Below are 17,075 nucleotides of genomic sequence, written 5' to 3' on the forward strand. Positions count from 1 at the left end.
AGTTTTCTTCCCCAATGTGATTTTTGCCCAAACGGACTCTGTCTTCTCCATTCCATCACTTTTTATTTCTTTACAATCTACCTCATCTTTAATATACAATGCGACTCCACCACCTTTACCCTTATTTCTGTCTTTCCTAAACAGCACATACCCTTCAATACCTGTACTCCAGTCATGCCTAGTATTCCACCATGTTTCTGTTATTCCTATAATATCTGGTTTCACTTCCTGGACCAATAGCTCTAGTTCCTCCTTTTTGTTACCTAGGCTCCTCGCATTGGTGTACAAACATCTTAATTTTTGCTGTTTGGCCTCATTCACATTCTTTACCCAATTTGGCACAGATGTTATACCTCCAATATGACTTATTAGACTAGTAGTCACCCCACCCTTCCTCATGTTCATTCTCCTACCCCCAGCTATATCCTTTCTTACTTCGTTTTCCTCCATCTCAGTGTTAAAATCTGGTGTAGAGATTACCTGGGCATCTCCCAACCATCTCCCCCAAATTCCTAGTTTAAAGCTCTCTTAATAAGTTGAGCCAGCCTCCATCCTAGAAGTCTATTTCCCTCCCTACTTAGGTGAAGTCCATCTCTAGAGAACAGTCCTCTGCCCATAAATGCCTCCCAGTGACCATACATCCCAAAGCCCTCCTTATAGCACCACTGCCTAAGCCATCTATTGATCATCATAATCCTGTCACATCTTTGTTGCCCTTCTCTAGGAACAGGCAGAATCTCACTAAAGATCACCTGAGCCTCAATTTCCTTGAGCATCCTCCCCAGCCTAGCATAGTCTCCCTTAATTTGTTCCAGCGAGAATCTAGCCGTATCATTTGTTCCTACATGAAGGATGATCAATGGATTCCTTCCTGCTCCCTTAATAATTCTCTTCAACCTCAGTTCCACATCTTGTATCTTAGCACCTGGCAGACAGCACACCCTTCTATTCTCTGGATCAGCTCTGGTTACAGGCCTATCTATTCTTCTCAATAAGGAGTCCCCAATCACATAGACCTGCCTTTTCCTAGTGACAGTGAAATTCTCTGGTCTATCTCTAGCTTCCTCTGGCTGCAAGCCCTTACCATTCCTATTTTCCCTTGTAATCCTAATGCTCATTATTGGTGTTGTCTCCATTAAGTCTTCCCCTTTATCTATGGAACTAGCCACTCTTCTCTTCTTCCTTACCCTTCCATCTTCATTATCTACCTGCTGTACCCCTTCTTCATTTTCCAGCTCCACATACCTGTTCTTGAGCTCTATTTTTCCTTCACTGACCCATCTTTTCCTCTGCCTGGTCCTCTGAGTCACATGCTTCCACTGTCCATTTTCTTCGCCCAACAGTCCCCCCTCTGAGGCCTTTGATCCTGTAAAAGGGATACAACTAGCTGATGGTTATACACAAAATATTTATTATTTTGCTTAAAATGTCATACATCTGTCTTCACAAACTTGACAGTCATATTTTATGAGTGTTCCTTTGTTTTTATTAATATGTTTTCAATAGGGAAGCTAGTATACTATGTACTAACACTTTAAAAATCTGTCACTTAGATCTTGGATGCTTCGTGGTGAGAAGATTTTAAATGAAGACACAAGACATTCTGATTTGATGGAGTGAAGTTTACCATGTTTAGACTCTGGCCTGCCATAGGTGACATTTTCCTGGTTCAGTTTGAGGTGAGCAAATCCACTTAGCTATAAGAGAGTGAAAAAATATTTCTCCCACTAAAAAGAAGTGTTAAGCTACTGCAAAAGAATGGCTGAAGTTTAGAACTTGGCAATAGACAGAGTCCTCTGAGAAGTTGAGCTTTTTTTTGTAGAGGAGTAGGGAGCAGAGGCTGAATTTTATAAATTCTATATTTGTGTTTAATATACTCAGTGCTAAGGCTGTTAGACTCTAATAAAGCCGTATCCACTTGGTGACATCACTTCACATTGTTGTAGCCTAATAGGCCCAGAAACTACTTGTTCCAAGGTCCTTTTGAAAAGATAGAGGCAGCAAGGGGGAGGGAATCGACTAGCCGACTGACTATCCAATAAACATTTGCTTATCCGATAGTTGACTAGTCTTTAACATCCCTAATCTCCACAGCTCACAAAAACAGCCCCCTCTGCCCAGTCTTAGGGTAAGTGCAAGTCTGGATTCCTTATTCCTTGTTTGTCCAAATTACCAAGGTTGAGTCTTAGGGCTCCAAATGGGAAAAAAAAGAAAAGCTGACCCTTCTCTTGCCTCAGAGGGCTCAAGCAAGCAGTTTCCCCACTTCTAGAAGCTTTGTGCACTATTTCCACCTATTCCTTGAATGCCATCCAACTTGAGCTAGGACCCTGCCTTCTCCAGGATTGTCATGCCTTACATGTGCATCGGCTTGGGACTGAAAAAAGCACTGAGCAGCCATTTAACCCCTTCTTGACTAGGCTGGGGTGGGAGGGAGGAGAGCTGTCTTTCCTCATGAGACTTAAAAGTTCCACTGGAGTCTTTAAAGAAATTTCTTCTTTACTAAGTTGGAAAATCAGATGTTTTTACCAACCAACCAACCAAAAAAATCCCATTCCCTCATTTGCTCAATTTTTAGTCTTTTGACTCTGATGTCAAAATCCTCTTCATTGTTCCATCATCTATAGAATGCAATATTAAAAGTGTGTAGTTAAAATCACAGTAGTCAGCAGTTGCAAAATGTATGCTTCCAACAGCCTCAATAATGTAGCTCCTTTGTACATATATGTAGTTATCGAGCTTAGTACTGTTTGGATACACACCTGAATTCTTTGCTTTTTGATTCCTATATTGTATTCCAGATACACTGCAATCCTTTCTTGTGCATCGTGCATTCCTTGCACACACAGTAGGCCTTTGATGTCCTGAAATGTATACCATAAAATATACAGGCTGTGCCTCACAGCCAAGTTAACACGGCCATGGAACCTTAATTTGCTTATGTTTTGTTTTATTCTTATTTGTTTATTCTTAACATTACGTTTAAATGATGTTATACTTGATCATGTTAATTCCAGCAGAAAAAAGAAACAAATGGCTAGATCCACCCACTTTCAAAGAGAATGGTCATTAACATAGAAGAGCAAACTTCTATTGATTACAATACTTACTTGGTATGTTGTTTAAACCATGTAATTTCCTGGCAAAGTATTAGCATTAAATTGTGTATCCAGCATCCAAAACAGTTTACTATGATACAAGTAATTTTAAGTGTTTATCTTTCTAATGGAGTTCCTTTGATACAACAACTAGATATCAGAGTATTGAAATTATGTGAAATGAATTATTTAATAATTCAATATCACTTTCAGATTTTTTAAATATACTTGGTAGACCAGAGCTAAATAAGTCAATTTGCCATCAGAGAAATATTTTTCTGACTTCTGTATTAATTAGACTTTGGGCTATTACCTTGTGCAGTTAAGACTTTCATATTTATTTTTCTGGTATTTCCTGTGACAATTAATTTGGTGCCTGATAGAATCTCCATTGTAGACTGTGTTAAGTTTTCTACTGACTTCAGTGAGCATTGAATTAGGCTTCAAGGAAGAATCTGAAGTCATGAGAAACTTAAATATCAATATCAGTTAAACATCTAGAAACATTTGCATTTGTATGGTTCTGTCCACCATATTGCATAGTTCCCTGGGAATTTTGTCCTCCTCAGAATTTAGATTTAAAGGTTTCTGGACAATCTTTTTGTTTGTTTGTTTTGTTACCAGCAAAGGCGCACTAGTAAATGAAATTTAATGGGGCCTGCTCTGATTAGGTGTTAAAATGCCTTTGTCCCCAGAAGGAGGTCCGGCCTGGAAACCACCATATCTGTCACCAGCGGATTTACCCCAAGTCCTGCTGAATAAATACGAACATGTATCAGATTTAAATTTAAATAAAAGATGTATTGAAATACAACAGGCAAATAACAACAACAGAACACCGAACTGACAACCCAGCCCCTCACCCTCTGAAATAAAAGAATATAGGAGAGATGACTGAAAGCAGAATGGCTTACTTAGTCCATCAGAGGCAGCTTTGATGGTCAGGATCTTCTACCCTTTAGCTTAAGGCAGCGGTCAGGGGAGGAACACTGAGGCGTCCTTGAGGGTGTGGAGAGACGCTCGGTTAGATGTACCGCTGCTGGTACCACGGGCGGATGTGCAGTTAGTGGGTGATGTCAGAGCAGTTCTAGGCGCCATGAGGGCCTTCACCACAGCAGATGCCGAACAATGTTGATGCTCTGTAAGTCCCAATGATGTAGAGAGCAATCAGGTAACCAAGGCTCACTATTACTGGGCTATTGCCACAGTGTGGGCCGAAGCACCCTGAGGGTGGCAGGAATGGAATGGGTAGGTCTGTCAGCTCGACTGGGCCTTCACCACAGTCTTCTGACTAGAGGTCTCCTTCTTCCACGATGGTGTAGTAAAACTGCCGACCCGATCTCCTCAGGATTCTGGGTTTTATAAAGTTCGAGGCAGGAAAACTCTAAGCGTCTCTAGTGCAAAGCAGGGTGTAGTGCTGGGTGCAAAACTAGAGTCGGGTGCAAACTTTCACACTGTGTGCAGCACTATGGTGCAGTGTGCACAGCCATGTGCCGTTTGCAGATGGTAATTTTGGCGGCAAAAGCTTTTCAGGTTCCCATTTTGAATAGTCCCTCAGTCCACAGACTCCATTTTGAATCTGTTATCTATAGATGTTATATTGTCCATATGGTGCACTGTTCAGGGTTAACGGTTTGTTCTTGTTTTGTTTTACAAACTTGCCACAGTAGTGTTGGAACACAGGGTGAAAAATAGTTTCTTCCATTCCTCTTTGTCAGTTGCCACTGCTTCCAACTGCTCTATGGCATTGAGATTCACTGCTCTTCCCTCTCAATTAACTATTCTACTTAAGGTTTCTCTTGGGTGCCATTGTTTCCTCGCACCTGTTGGTTTCTACTTGATAACTTCATGTGGGAGTCTGTCTGTTAGCATCTGGACTACATGGATTAAATATGTCCAGTGCTTCCTTCTGATTCTGGTGAAAACAAGCTTCTAGCTGGTGATTTCTCAGATGTCTTCATTGGTAATAAAATCTTTCCAACCAATGCCCAGAATCTTTCATACACACTTGTTTAGGAAGGTGTCTAGTTTCTGTCTAACGTTTTGGTAGATTTCCAGCTCCTGCAGTTATATGTTAATACTGAGAGTATGTTTGAATTTAAAATTCTCTGTTTTGTTCTATACAAATATTTACATTGTAGACAATGTTTTGGAGAGCAACATGAAAAAGGGTTGTTAGCTCATTTCCACAGGTATTTTCATTTCCACATTCTCTGATCTTTAGGTCAGAGAGAAGAAACTACACACTGGAAATCACATTTGATGGATAACTAAATTAGGGGGAATATTAAGCTCCTTTGAACACATTATGTGAGAGTTTAACCTGCCAGCATCATTTTTTAACATCTCTACAGCTCTGGCACTCTGTCAGTATATTTTAAGCAGACTCAATAAATGCACCTAGAATGAACTCATTAACGGTTCTACAGGCTGAAGTTCATTCAAAAAAAAAAAAAAAAAAAAAAAAGAATGGGTGCCTGCCTTGTATAATGGCTATAGACTGGACAGAATGATAAGACCGGAATAGATCTGATCCTTTGTCCAAAATTAAAACCGAGTCAAACTTTGTGCGTTTATAAAAAGTCCAGTTGGCTAGGAATAGTAATAATTAGCACGCCTCCTATGCTATGCATCTATACTATACTGTAAAATATTAACAAATGAATCCTCAGAAAGCCGTGGGTTTCCCTAACTGTGCGGGTGCCGTAGATGGCTTTCAAACACTGTGCCCCTCTGCTACTCCACTCTCCTCCTGGCTGACACAAGACATGTCTTGGCCAGATTTGATGACCACACTGTGAGACCCCCAGAATATTGTCCCGCTAGTCAGAGCAACGGCAGGTGTGAGATGCCACCCCAGAACAACCACTCTCCTCCTTGCCTTATGATATGACTGGCACAGCTCCTTGATTTTCACCTTGCACTGCTGGGTGTCCCTGGAATATCCTTTCACCCCAAGGCAGTTTGCAATCCTGCGATAGAGCTGAGTGTTCTGTTTATTGGTTCAGAGCACATGCAGCGTGGCTTCATCTCCCCCCACATCAAGGTCTCCTGGACAGTCCAGGCTGGTGCTCTTCTGTGCCCCTGGGAAGCGGAGGCCATGGGAGCAGAAATACTCGCCATCGTTGCACTGTCCCCCGGTTTGCTAACAGTAAACTCATGTCCTTATGTCCTGTGTGTGCTACTCACTCACAATGGGCTTACAAGGCTAGCCAGCTGGGACAGAACCTTCTATGGTTCCCAGGGCTTTTTGAGCTCAGCAGGAGAGCAGTAGAGGCAGAAGTTCTGTCCAGAGTGGTCATAATGAAAGACTGCAAAAGGCCTCCCAGAAGCCAATATCATCAAAATTCTGGCAGCTTTGCATCTACACTAGTGTCGTTTCAACCATGCATGGTCAGGAATAGCATTACTCCTGGTGAAAAGCAGGAGTACAGACATCAACTTCTGCAGCCGCTAAGGGAAGCACAACTGTCTTGGTAGTGTGGACATATCACTTAGAAAATTGACTGTAGGCTAAATTTGGTGTGAAGTCCTAGTGTAGAATAGGCCAGTGTCTGAACTCTGGATTTCCTGGCTCCTAGTTCTGTGCTTTTGCCCACTAGATTACATTGTCTTTTACTTTTTTTGCTATTTAAATGAACCCTATGCTTTATCTTCTGGTTTGGAGGAACCCAGAACTGAATGCAGTATTCAAGAAACAGCCTCTATGACATTATGCTTATGAATTTGCAATCCAAAAATCACATTTGGTTATTTTGCTGATACGTCATATTGCTGGCACTGGAGCATGAGTTGTGAACATCACATCATTGAGGAGACTTCCATGACCTGCTACAGCTGCTTGTTTTTGGTAGCATTTTCTGAAGCAGCCTTGGATATAGATATTACCCCTTTCACATGTATATGTCCCAATTTAGAATTGAAGTTTTTTCCACTGAAGTCTGTGGCAAAACTACCATTGACTTCAGGATAATTAGGATTGGTTCCTTAAAATGTATCCTTTGTCATTTAAGACATAATGGCATATAAAGTTGCTTACGCTTGGCAAATTAATTAGAACCCAACCCATTTAGAGAGTGAAAAATGAACTCTATAGGCTACCACCTTGCCATTATTTATTTTGTTAAACATCTCCTTAAATGGTCTATAGTTATTTCAATTTTTAATAAGCATCCTAAATAACTAGCAAGTTACATGGTAACTTGAGAGATCAGATAAGCTCCAAGAGAGCTATTCTGGTCTTTCTTGTAAACAATAAAAAGTTAATATGGTAACTAATGCATGTTTTCTAAAACTTTCTGATTCTTTATAAAACAGAGGCACTAACAGCACCAAAGGAATCATTCTGTTCTCTCAAGCAAGCATTATAAATGTTAAAATTTTTCATAAAAGACATGTTTGTCTCAAAAAAATTAAAAAGGATGCTAGTAAATGAAGAGACTGACACAAAATTCAGGAAATCAAATGTAGAGGCGGAAACATAAATATAAATATGATATAATTCATGCCACATACGTTTTATAAACAATTTGTATAAAATAGGGCTGGGTTGGCAACATAAACTTTGTATTTATTGGCTTCTGTTGCTTTAAATCAGACCCTTCACATTATTTAAACATAGGTTTTTCTATTTAATATTCAGAATGATAGAACATATACATTAGACTGTAGATAAATACATCATTCATCCTGGTAGAATGCATACCTTAAAACACTTAAGTGGTTTATTAAACTTGTTTCATCTGATATAGGATAAATTCTATAATTGACTACAAGTCATAGGCACGTACTATATTTATCATATGTGAAATTACCCTACATTACAGAAACTATTCTATTTCGGTCTTTTAAGGACTTTTTTCTTGAAGAAAAAATATGTGGAACATGTAAATGTTGTTTAAAAAATTACTTAAATCTTAACTCCTATGTGAAATTGGTTTAGTGGTCTCTGTTCAGTCCCTAGTGGACAGTAGAGTATATTATGAAAACCACCCCATATAGTTTGGCACCATTTCAAAAAACTTGTTGGCTCTGATCTGGAGAGGTGTGGTAATGAGTCTGGGGAGACTGAATGACCTCTTATTTTAGGAAGCCTGGACTCTCCAAGTCAGGACTGAAGTTAGATAGTATAGGGAGGACAGACTCATTCCACAGCTCCCTTTTTAACTCATGGGATTTAGAGGCCTTGCATGTGAGATTAACACTCAGTGCATAAGTATAGATATTTAGCAAAAGAAAAAAGGAAGTTACCCTATGCAGTAATGGTGGTTCTTCAAGATTTGTGTCCCCATGGTTGCTCCACTGTTGGTGTTCAGCTCATCCGGGCACCGCAGATCAGAATCTTTTTCTAGCTGTATCCAGTCAGGCCGCACACGCGTGGGGGTGGGGAGCATGATGTTCACACCTTTGGAGTTTGCGCACATGACCTGAGTCCCCTCAGTTTCTCCATGTTCGCCCTCTTGAATGGTCAAACTGAAGAAGAAGGACGAGGGTGGGTTGTGGGGCACCCACGGGGTCACACATCTTGAAGAATCATTGTTAATGCACAGGGTGAGTAACTTCCTTTTCTTCCTTGAGTGATGTCCCCGTTGGTGCTCTGCTGTTGGTGACTACATAGCTGTACCCCCAAGATGGCAGGTGCGCTTCAGCTGTGTCTTGTGTGCAAATAAAAGGATTGTGTCAGTGACTGCAGAACTTGTGAAAGCCAGGTTAGAAGACCAGGTAGCAGCTCAGCAGATACCCTTGAGTGGTACTCCCTTGAGGAAGGCTGTTGATGCTGCTATTGCTCAAGTAGAATGCACGCTGGGGGATATATGGAGAGGTCTACCTTGAGTGAGTAACATCAAATGATGTAGGATATTATCAATTTTGATACACATTGCAACGAGAGTGGCCTTCCCCTGGCATGCTCTTCCAGTGAGATGAATAGAGTCTGTGATTTGCGGAAGTGTTGGGTATGGTCTATGTAGAACGATTGCCCTTCTGACAGTTAGGGTATGTAAAATAGCCTGCTCTCAGGAACCATGAGGCTTTGGACAAAAGGCAGGGAGAACGATAGGCTCATTGATACAGAAATCCAACCTGACTTTAGGCAGGAAGGAAGGATGGGGTCAGAGGACGACTTTGTCTTTGTGAAAAATGGTATATGGCAGTGATGCTGTGAGACCAGAAAACTCACTAATTTGCCTGGCTGATATGATGGCCAGTAGAAACACTGTCTTTACTGTTAGCAGGTGGAGTGTGCATTTGGCCATCGGCTCAAAAGGCAGTCTTGAAAGTGCCGTAAGAGCCAATACCAAATCCCAGGTGGGTGGAGTACGTGTACATGACTGATCAAGATTATGTAGGCCTTTGAGAAAGGTGAGCAAATATAGAAAAACCATCAGTCAGAGGGTGAAACATGGTGAGCAAAGCTAGGTGCATCCTGAGTAATGAAAATGACAAAACTTGTTGTTTCAGCAACATAATGTAGTCAAGGACCTTGTAAAGAGGTACAGAAGATGGCCAAGTCCTGTTACTCGTGCACCAGGTTGTAAAGCGGTTCCACTTATATAGGTAAGTATTGCGAGTGGTCTGACATCTACTGTGGAGTAAGACAGCCTTTACTTGTTGTGAACATCTCTGCTCTACCTCTGAGAACCAGAGAGAAACCCAGCCATCAGATACAGTGTCTGCAACTGTGGGTGGAGAAGAGTGCCCCCATTTTGTGATAGGAGATCTGGAAGGGTTGGAAGTGAGTAAGGAGGTTGGAGAGACATCTGATAGAGATAGGGAAATTAGGTCTGCCTGGCCCACACTGGGGCTATGAGGATGACCAAGATATTGCCCGACTGTATCTTGTGCAGGACTCTGGAGATGAGCAGGATGGGAGGAAAGGTGTAAAGGAGGTGAGTATTCCATGAGGTAAGGAAGACATCTCCTAGCAATTTGGGTCTTATGCCCGCTCTGGAACAGTACTGTGGTCCCTTGGTGTTTTGGCAACTGGTGAAGAGGTCTATGGATGTCCAACCCTATTGGTGGAAGATGTCGTGTAGGACCCGGTTTGGATTTCCCACTCATGGTCCACTGCAAACTGGTGACGGAGGGTATATGCAATAGTATTCTTGACTCTAAGAAGGCATGATGCGGTGATATTGATGTTGTTGTGTATACACCAGTTCCACAGAAGCATCACTCTGCATACAAGGATCAAGATTGGACACCTCCCTGCCTATTGATATAAAACATGGTAGTTACATTGTCGGTGAGGATGCGTACCATGGAACACCGGATATGATGCAGAAAATGTATGCAGGCATTGCAGACCACATGGAGCTCCAGGAGACTGATATGGAGCACAGTCTCGTGGGTAGACCATTTGCCCTGAACTCGATAATGCTTGCAATGAGCACCCCAGTCAGGGAGTGAAGCATCTGTGGTAATATGGATGAAATAGGACGCTGGCCAGAAGATTCTGTGGATTCTGAGTCCACCAACGTAATGACAATACTCTGGGGAATCGATACTTGTCTGTGTACATGGTGTTTGGCCAGTGTATACACCAAGGCAAGCCAATGGTGAAGGCAATGGAAGTGCAGGCATGCATATAGGACTACATATGTGGTAGCAGCCACATGGCCCATGAGACAAAGGCAGGTTAGAATTGAGTCATTTGGACTCAACATCGTGATTGAAACCAAACTTTTTATGGAGTCAAGACGGTGATTTGGCAGGTATGCTCATGCTGTTGTGGAATCGAGATGAGCCCCTATAAATTCTATGGATTAGGTGGGACATATGATAAACTTCTCTTTGTTGATAATGAGGCCAAGGGATTTGAAAACCCCTTTCATGAAAATAAGCATATTTCTTGTTGCTTGCTGGGAAGGGCCTCAAATGAGGCAATCATCCAGGAAAGGAAAAATCATAATACTTTTGCAGCATAGGTATTCTGAGGCTACTGCCAGGGTCTTGGAAAATATTCTGGGGGCAGACGCAAGGCCGAAAGGAAGAGCTCTGTATTGGAAATAGTCTGAAGCTACTGTAAAGTGGAGGAAGTGTTTGTGCGCCGGGTGTATGGTTACACCTGGCATGGGGACACCTGATGCTGGAGGAACCCGGCCTGTCTCCCATACTAACTTGTGGTGGTAGGGAGCGAGCTGGAGAAACCCTCTTATAGCTGAAGACTTAGGTAAAGAGGCACTCAGGGTCTCCTTCTCAGTAGTGCATTGTCATGGTGCTGCTTGTCCTCCTTGTTTGATTGAGGCTCAAGCGCTTTGTCAAATAACATGTGTAGCCTCAGCTCTCAATCTTTTTGAACCCTCGCTGTGAGGCTACAGCAATGCACTCTCTTCTGTGGGACATGTGTCTCACCCAGGCAACAAATGGAAAACCTGTGGCCATCGGAGGCAGGCCATCAGGGTCACGTCATTGTTCACATTCCTTTAATCCAGGGGAGCCCGGTATTCTGTTGATTTCTTCCTTTTTTTCCCCCTTTTTTTTTTAAAGACAGGCCTGAGGATCATGGCTGATGAAGCTGGCAGCATGCCACACCTTAGGCACCTTAACTATTTACAACAATAAAACTCAAAATATATTTTTTAAACTAGCTACTGCTAACTATAAAAATGAAAAACAACTTCTGCACTAATTCTAACTCTATTCCTGTCAACAGATGACTGAAGAGAAGGAGAGGGATCGAGCACCATCTGAAGCCGTGGGCGGCGATGAAGGAACTGAGGGGCCTCGGATCACAAGTGCGAACTCCAAAGGCATGAATGTCACCCCCTTTTCCCCAACCCCGTGCGTGCACGAGCCCAACACCAACAGTGGAACACACATGAGGACATCACTTAAAGATGAATCAATAGGTCTTGCTTGTCTCTTAGGCAACAGCAGTAGATTCCATCAGGGTGTGCTGAGAGAGTTTTGTCTCAGGTTTCCCACCATTGCTACCCTCTGTTCAGCTAGACCAATGCTAGCAACGAGTGTGCTCGTGCAGATAGGGTTACCAAGGTCTGCGGGCTTTTGAGCATTAGGTTAGCTAACTCTGTTCATAATAAAACAGGGTTACGATCCTGTCAGCCAGCAGCAAATTGTCTACTATTAGCACTTCTATAGCTAAGACTGAATTGATGGTGGCAGAAGGGATAAGTTTGGAGCAAAAATGTCTGATGAAGACAAAGCTGAGCAAAAGGGGAAATACATTTTGGGGGGAAAAACAGTTATGGTTCCATGCTATTGTTGAACAAACTTAGTTTTTAAGAGATGCATCATGAAAACACAAACAACCATATAAGGGAATGTTGTTTTATATCATAGCAGATTTGAGTTTAGGGTGATTTTTGTTGGTTTTGGTAGCCTTTTTACTTAAGTCAGTATTAGACTACCTTTAAGGTATTTCTTGATTAGTGTTTTGACTGCTTGGTTTTTCCCAAACTTTGGAAAACTGAGGTCACTATTGGGGAAAAATAGAAACCAGTTGTAATGCCTTTAGTACCACCATATGTTGTTCAAGGCCTTCCCAGATTTGATCATCCTAATATGAGACTCCTTCTCCTTTCTTGCATGCTGTGAACAGTGGAATAGTCAACATATTTGATATTTTCAGTATAATTATTGGCATCAAAAACAGTGCCCACTGAGATGAATAGAGCAGGTCACACCTCAAAACTGTTGTTTCTCTGCAAATTCAGGCAGAATTTGACACGAGTTTATATGTTCACATTGACATTTTTATTCATAGCTAGGGAACCTGAAGACAATGTATTAAAAAAAAAGCTGAGATTCTGGAGAACAAATTAATGGTCTCTGTGTCTTCCCACCACCCTCCCTGCAACTAATTCTTCAACATCCCCAGAAGTGAACCAGATACTTCAGAAAACACTAGTTTAATGTACCTCTTTTTCATACTGGGATATCACAAAAAGATAAAATGAATCAGAAAATTTCCTGAAAAGACCAACAAACAGTTGGAATAGAGGAAAATTTCTGCTGGCTGGTGTTTTCCTAGAGAGAAGGTTTCTCTCTCTCTCTCTCTTCCCCTCTCCCCCTTTCGATTTTCCCCAAAGGATTAGACACCTACAGTCATGTGTACTTGACAGTCTATGGAGACATGGTAATTTTCTGTGTAATGATACCCGGGTCAGTGTCAAATGCCAGATTTACATATTATGGTGTGATTAGAAATTCGGACTTGGAAAGTTCCTCGCAGGAGCTGTTGCAGCAGGCCTGGAGCATGTGTACAGCATACACTGCCATTATCGACCACCTGGTGGCCACCATTGAGCAGTCCAGCAGCCCTGCTCCTGCTGCTGCTACTGCTGCCGCTCCTGCGCCTCCAGCTTCTTCCCCTAACTCCCCCGTGGCCATTGAGGTCCCTGCACATGAGGTGGTGAATCTCTCCAAGGCAGGCACCAGTCCCAGCCTCATCCCTGAGTCCCACCTTCCGCTTCTTCCCCCCTCCTCCCTTCCCAGGTTCTTTCCCCAGTTATATTTGCCCCAAATTTTAAAAAATGGTTTATTCTTTCAAAACATGAAGTGTGGTTTATTGTGTCTGCAGGAGAGGGATGAAAGGGAAGGTATGAAGGGAGGGGTGGAGGAGGAAAGGCACAGTGGGGGCAAGGCAGAGTGCTCTTGTGGGGAGGCCTAAGGGAGAGTGTCACAGGTGTCCTAGTCTGAAACTCTTGCTCAGGGCCTCCTGGATGCAGTCCCTGGTCAGCCTGCCATTGAAACGTTCCTTCATGGGGTCCAGATGTCCCATGTAGGGCTTCATCAGCCAGGGGAGCAAAGGTTAGACTGTGTCCCCCATGATGCAGATGGCATGTCCACATCCCCAACCCTGATGGTGCAATCAGGTAAAATGTGTCGGTATTCATCCCCTGGAAGAGGTTGGGGCTGCAAAATATGTGGGCATTGTCCACTTTCTCCGACATTGATGTTGGTGAACCAGCCTCAGTGGTCCATGAAGGCCTGCAGAACTATTGAAAAGTATCCCTTCCAATTGATATGATCGGAGATCCAGTGATCAAAGCCCTGGATGGGAGTGTGGGGAAGCCCATGCCACGATGGGGTCGACGTAATCCAGGATGATGACCCTGCACAGCAGGATGGTGTTGATGGCCGTCACCACCTGTAGAAGGATACAAACAGAATCACAGAGTTGCCAGAGCCCTTGGGAATTTCCTGAGACCAAGCTCTTTCCAACAGCAGGAGCGACTCCCAAGTTCACCATCAGGGCTTTGTGAAGGCGTGACTGCAAAACCTGCAGGGAGGGAAAGTCCACCCCTCCCTTCCCTAGAGAACCCCATTCCAGGAGTTCACCGCCCTCCTAGGACAATAGTAAGAGAGTCAAACCTGTATGAGCATGACCCTGACAGTCAGTCTCCTCATGCCTAATTGGTTCCCAACAGAGCAGTAGCTGTCCGGCATGGTGCATTTCCAAAGTGCGATAGCAACCTGCTTCTGGAGGGGGATGGCAAGTCTCATGTTGGTGTCCCATCGTCTGAGAGCAGGGGCGAGCCACTCACACAGCTCCAGGAAGGCGTCCTTCCATACGCAGACATTCTGGAGACACTGCTAGTCATCCCACTGCTCCATCACAATCCAGCCCCACCAGTCAGAACCGATGTCTTGTCGCCAGAAGCGGCAGTGCACGGTGTGCAGGAGAGGACGGAAGGGCTTGTGCTGCATGAGCAGCATGAGGAGAGAGGTGGGGAGGTGCCCTGCAGTGAGCTGTGGGTCCTGTCCCTGCAGTGCCATGTGGGCAGCCTGCAGTAACTGCACCAGAAGGTGTGGCATGAGGTCTGAAAGCTGGTGGGTGCTTTGCAGCAGGTCTGGCTCCATGGCAGAAGTGCTGTGGTGTCCACATGGGAAACCAGAGCATACAGTGAGAAGAGTTTGCTGTCCTTCAGGGAGGTAGGCAAAGGTGAAGAATCTGAGACACAGCTGTAAAGGGGAGCCCCTTTAGGCATGAGCTGCAGATAGCCTCAGGCAGCGGCTAGAGGAAGTGACTGCTGTCCTGATGCCCTGCCTCGAGTGCTTCCACGGGGCCTTAAATGCAATTCAGCTTCCAATCAGTTAGATGCACTATTTCAATATAGATCTGTGCTATTTTGATGGTCATTTGGAGTGTGGACGCGCTATTTCAATATAGCTATTCCCAGAGTTATTATTCCAGAATAGCTTATTTCGAATACCTCTGACACAAGAATTTATGTGAGTGTGCTGCATGGGAGCAACACCCTAATTGCGTGATTTCTGATTTTCTTAAATTGGTGGGTTTGTTAGGGTTTCTGTTGTTGTTGTTATATTGCTAATTTTCTTTTAAGCGGTATATTGGAGGGTACGGATCATAAGTGAATATTCCTTGGTCTTTTAGTCTTTTTCACTTATGGGTTTGACATCTGATTCCAGAAAGACTGAGTTACTGCTGTATGGAAGCAATCTTAATTTCACCTTAATAAAGTATTTTGTAGGTGAGTAATGGTAAAGTTGATACCAGCGCCACAGAGTCTAATCATTCAAGCTTTAATTTACAAGAATAATCCTCTAACAAACTACAGGTTGCACCTCTAAAATCCGGGATTCTCTGGGCTAGCAACATCTGTGGTCTGGCATGACCATGGGTGTTCCAGGACCAGAGAGTCCTGGCACACTGTAGGAGATGAGAGCCCAGGAGCCGGCACACAGCTCAGTTGGACTGTGATGGGGGAGCCAGGAGCTGTCCTGCAGCTCAGCTGGGCTGCGAAAGCCAGAGTGCGGCTCCACTGAGCTACTGGCAGGAGGGGGCAGGAAGCCAGTGTGCTGCTCAGCTGGGCTGCAGGGGAGCACCAGGAGTGGGTGCATGGCTCAGCTGTGCTGGGGACGGGACGGGAGCTGGTGTGTGGATCAGCTGAGCTGCAGGGAGAACCAGGAAGTGGGGACAAGGGGTACGTCTAGACTACATGCCTCTGTCGTTAGAGGCATGTAGTCTAGACGTACCCAGGGGCATCAAGGCAGGCCTTCCCTGGTAAGGAAAAGTCCCTCATCAGGGACCAGTCAAGTCTGGAAGGTGCTGGACCAGGGAGGTCCAACCTGTAGGAAATTCATTGACATTAAAGATTACTTATGTGAATGAGGTTAGCAGGATTGGACTCATCTTCTCAGTAAACAATATAATTTTTTTATATTTGGTGAAGAAGAGGAATCCACATTTGGGGAGGTTTTGTGGATGTCCTGGATTTTTTCTGATATAAAAATAGGGTTGCCAACCCTCCAGGCTTGATGCAATGATGAAGCCTCCAGGAATGCAGTCAACCAAAATTGGCAACTCTAATTCAGTGTTCCCTCTAGGTTGTGTTGCAGCACAGCTTCACAAGTGATTAATCAGCCCCCCCATGGAGGGAGCTGACTGACTGGGTGGGTCTGATTAATCACCTGTGAAGCTGTGCTGCCAAGCTGCATAGAAGGAACACTGAACTCTATACAGAATTGATTGGGACGCCAAGATAAAAAGTCAACTCCTCTTCCCTTTATTCCTCCATTAAAACTTAGTAAAATTTTCAGGATCTTTGATGAACTTTGCACTTGAGGGACATTAATTTCTCAAGATAAGACTATTCAGATAGGACATTGTACCCCTCTTGTTTCTTTTAAATTACAGCCTCTTCCTGACTTACGAACTGGTTACGGACCAAGCAATTGGTCGTAACTCGGTTCATTCATAAGTCGGACCCCATAGAGTTACACGTGACCACGCTGTTCATAAGAGTGGATTGCCTTCGTAACTCGGGGTCTGCCATTTATGACAGCTTTGGTCATAACTGTGAACGGTCATAAGTCGACCATTCGCAGCTCGGGGACCAGCTGTATGTACAAAATTGTAAGAGTTCTTGACATTGGGTGGGAGGGGAGAGGGTTTCTTTTAATTAAATAAGCAAGTTTATGTTTCCTTGAGGTATATTGTACCATTCAGTCACTTCCAATTAAGTTAATTCACTTAGAAACTGAGTGCAAACATTT

General features: G+C 43.5%; 1 long non-coding RNA gene across 1 annotated transcript; it reads left to right on the forward strand.

Annotated features, from left to right (window-relative positions):
- Positions 1–1,587: 1,587 nt before the first annotated feature.
- Positions 1,588–15,919, forward strand: LOC142830039 (uncharacterized). Its single transcript, XR_012905052.1, has 3 exons — positions 1,588–1,679; positions 9,555–9,650; positions 11,749–15,919. It is a non-coding gene; the product is annotated as an uncharacterized LOC142830039 (long non-coding RNA).
- Positions 15,920–17,075: the final 1,156 nt, after the last annotated feature.

This window comes from Pelodiscus sinensis, chromosome 6, assembly GCF_049634645.1.
Source record: "Pelodiscus sinensis isolate JC-2024 chromosome 6, ASM4963464v1, whole genome shotgun sequence".
NCBI classification, from domain to species: Eukaryota; Metazoa; Chordata; order Testudines; family Trionychidae; genus Pelodiscus; species Pelodiscus sinensis.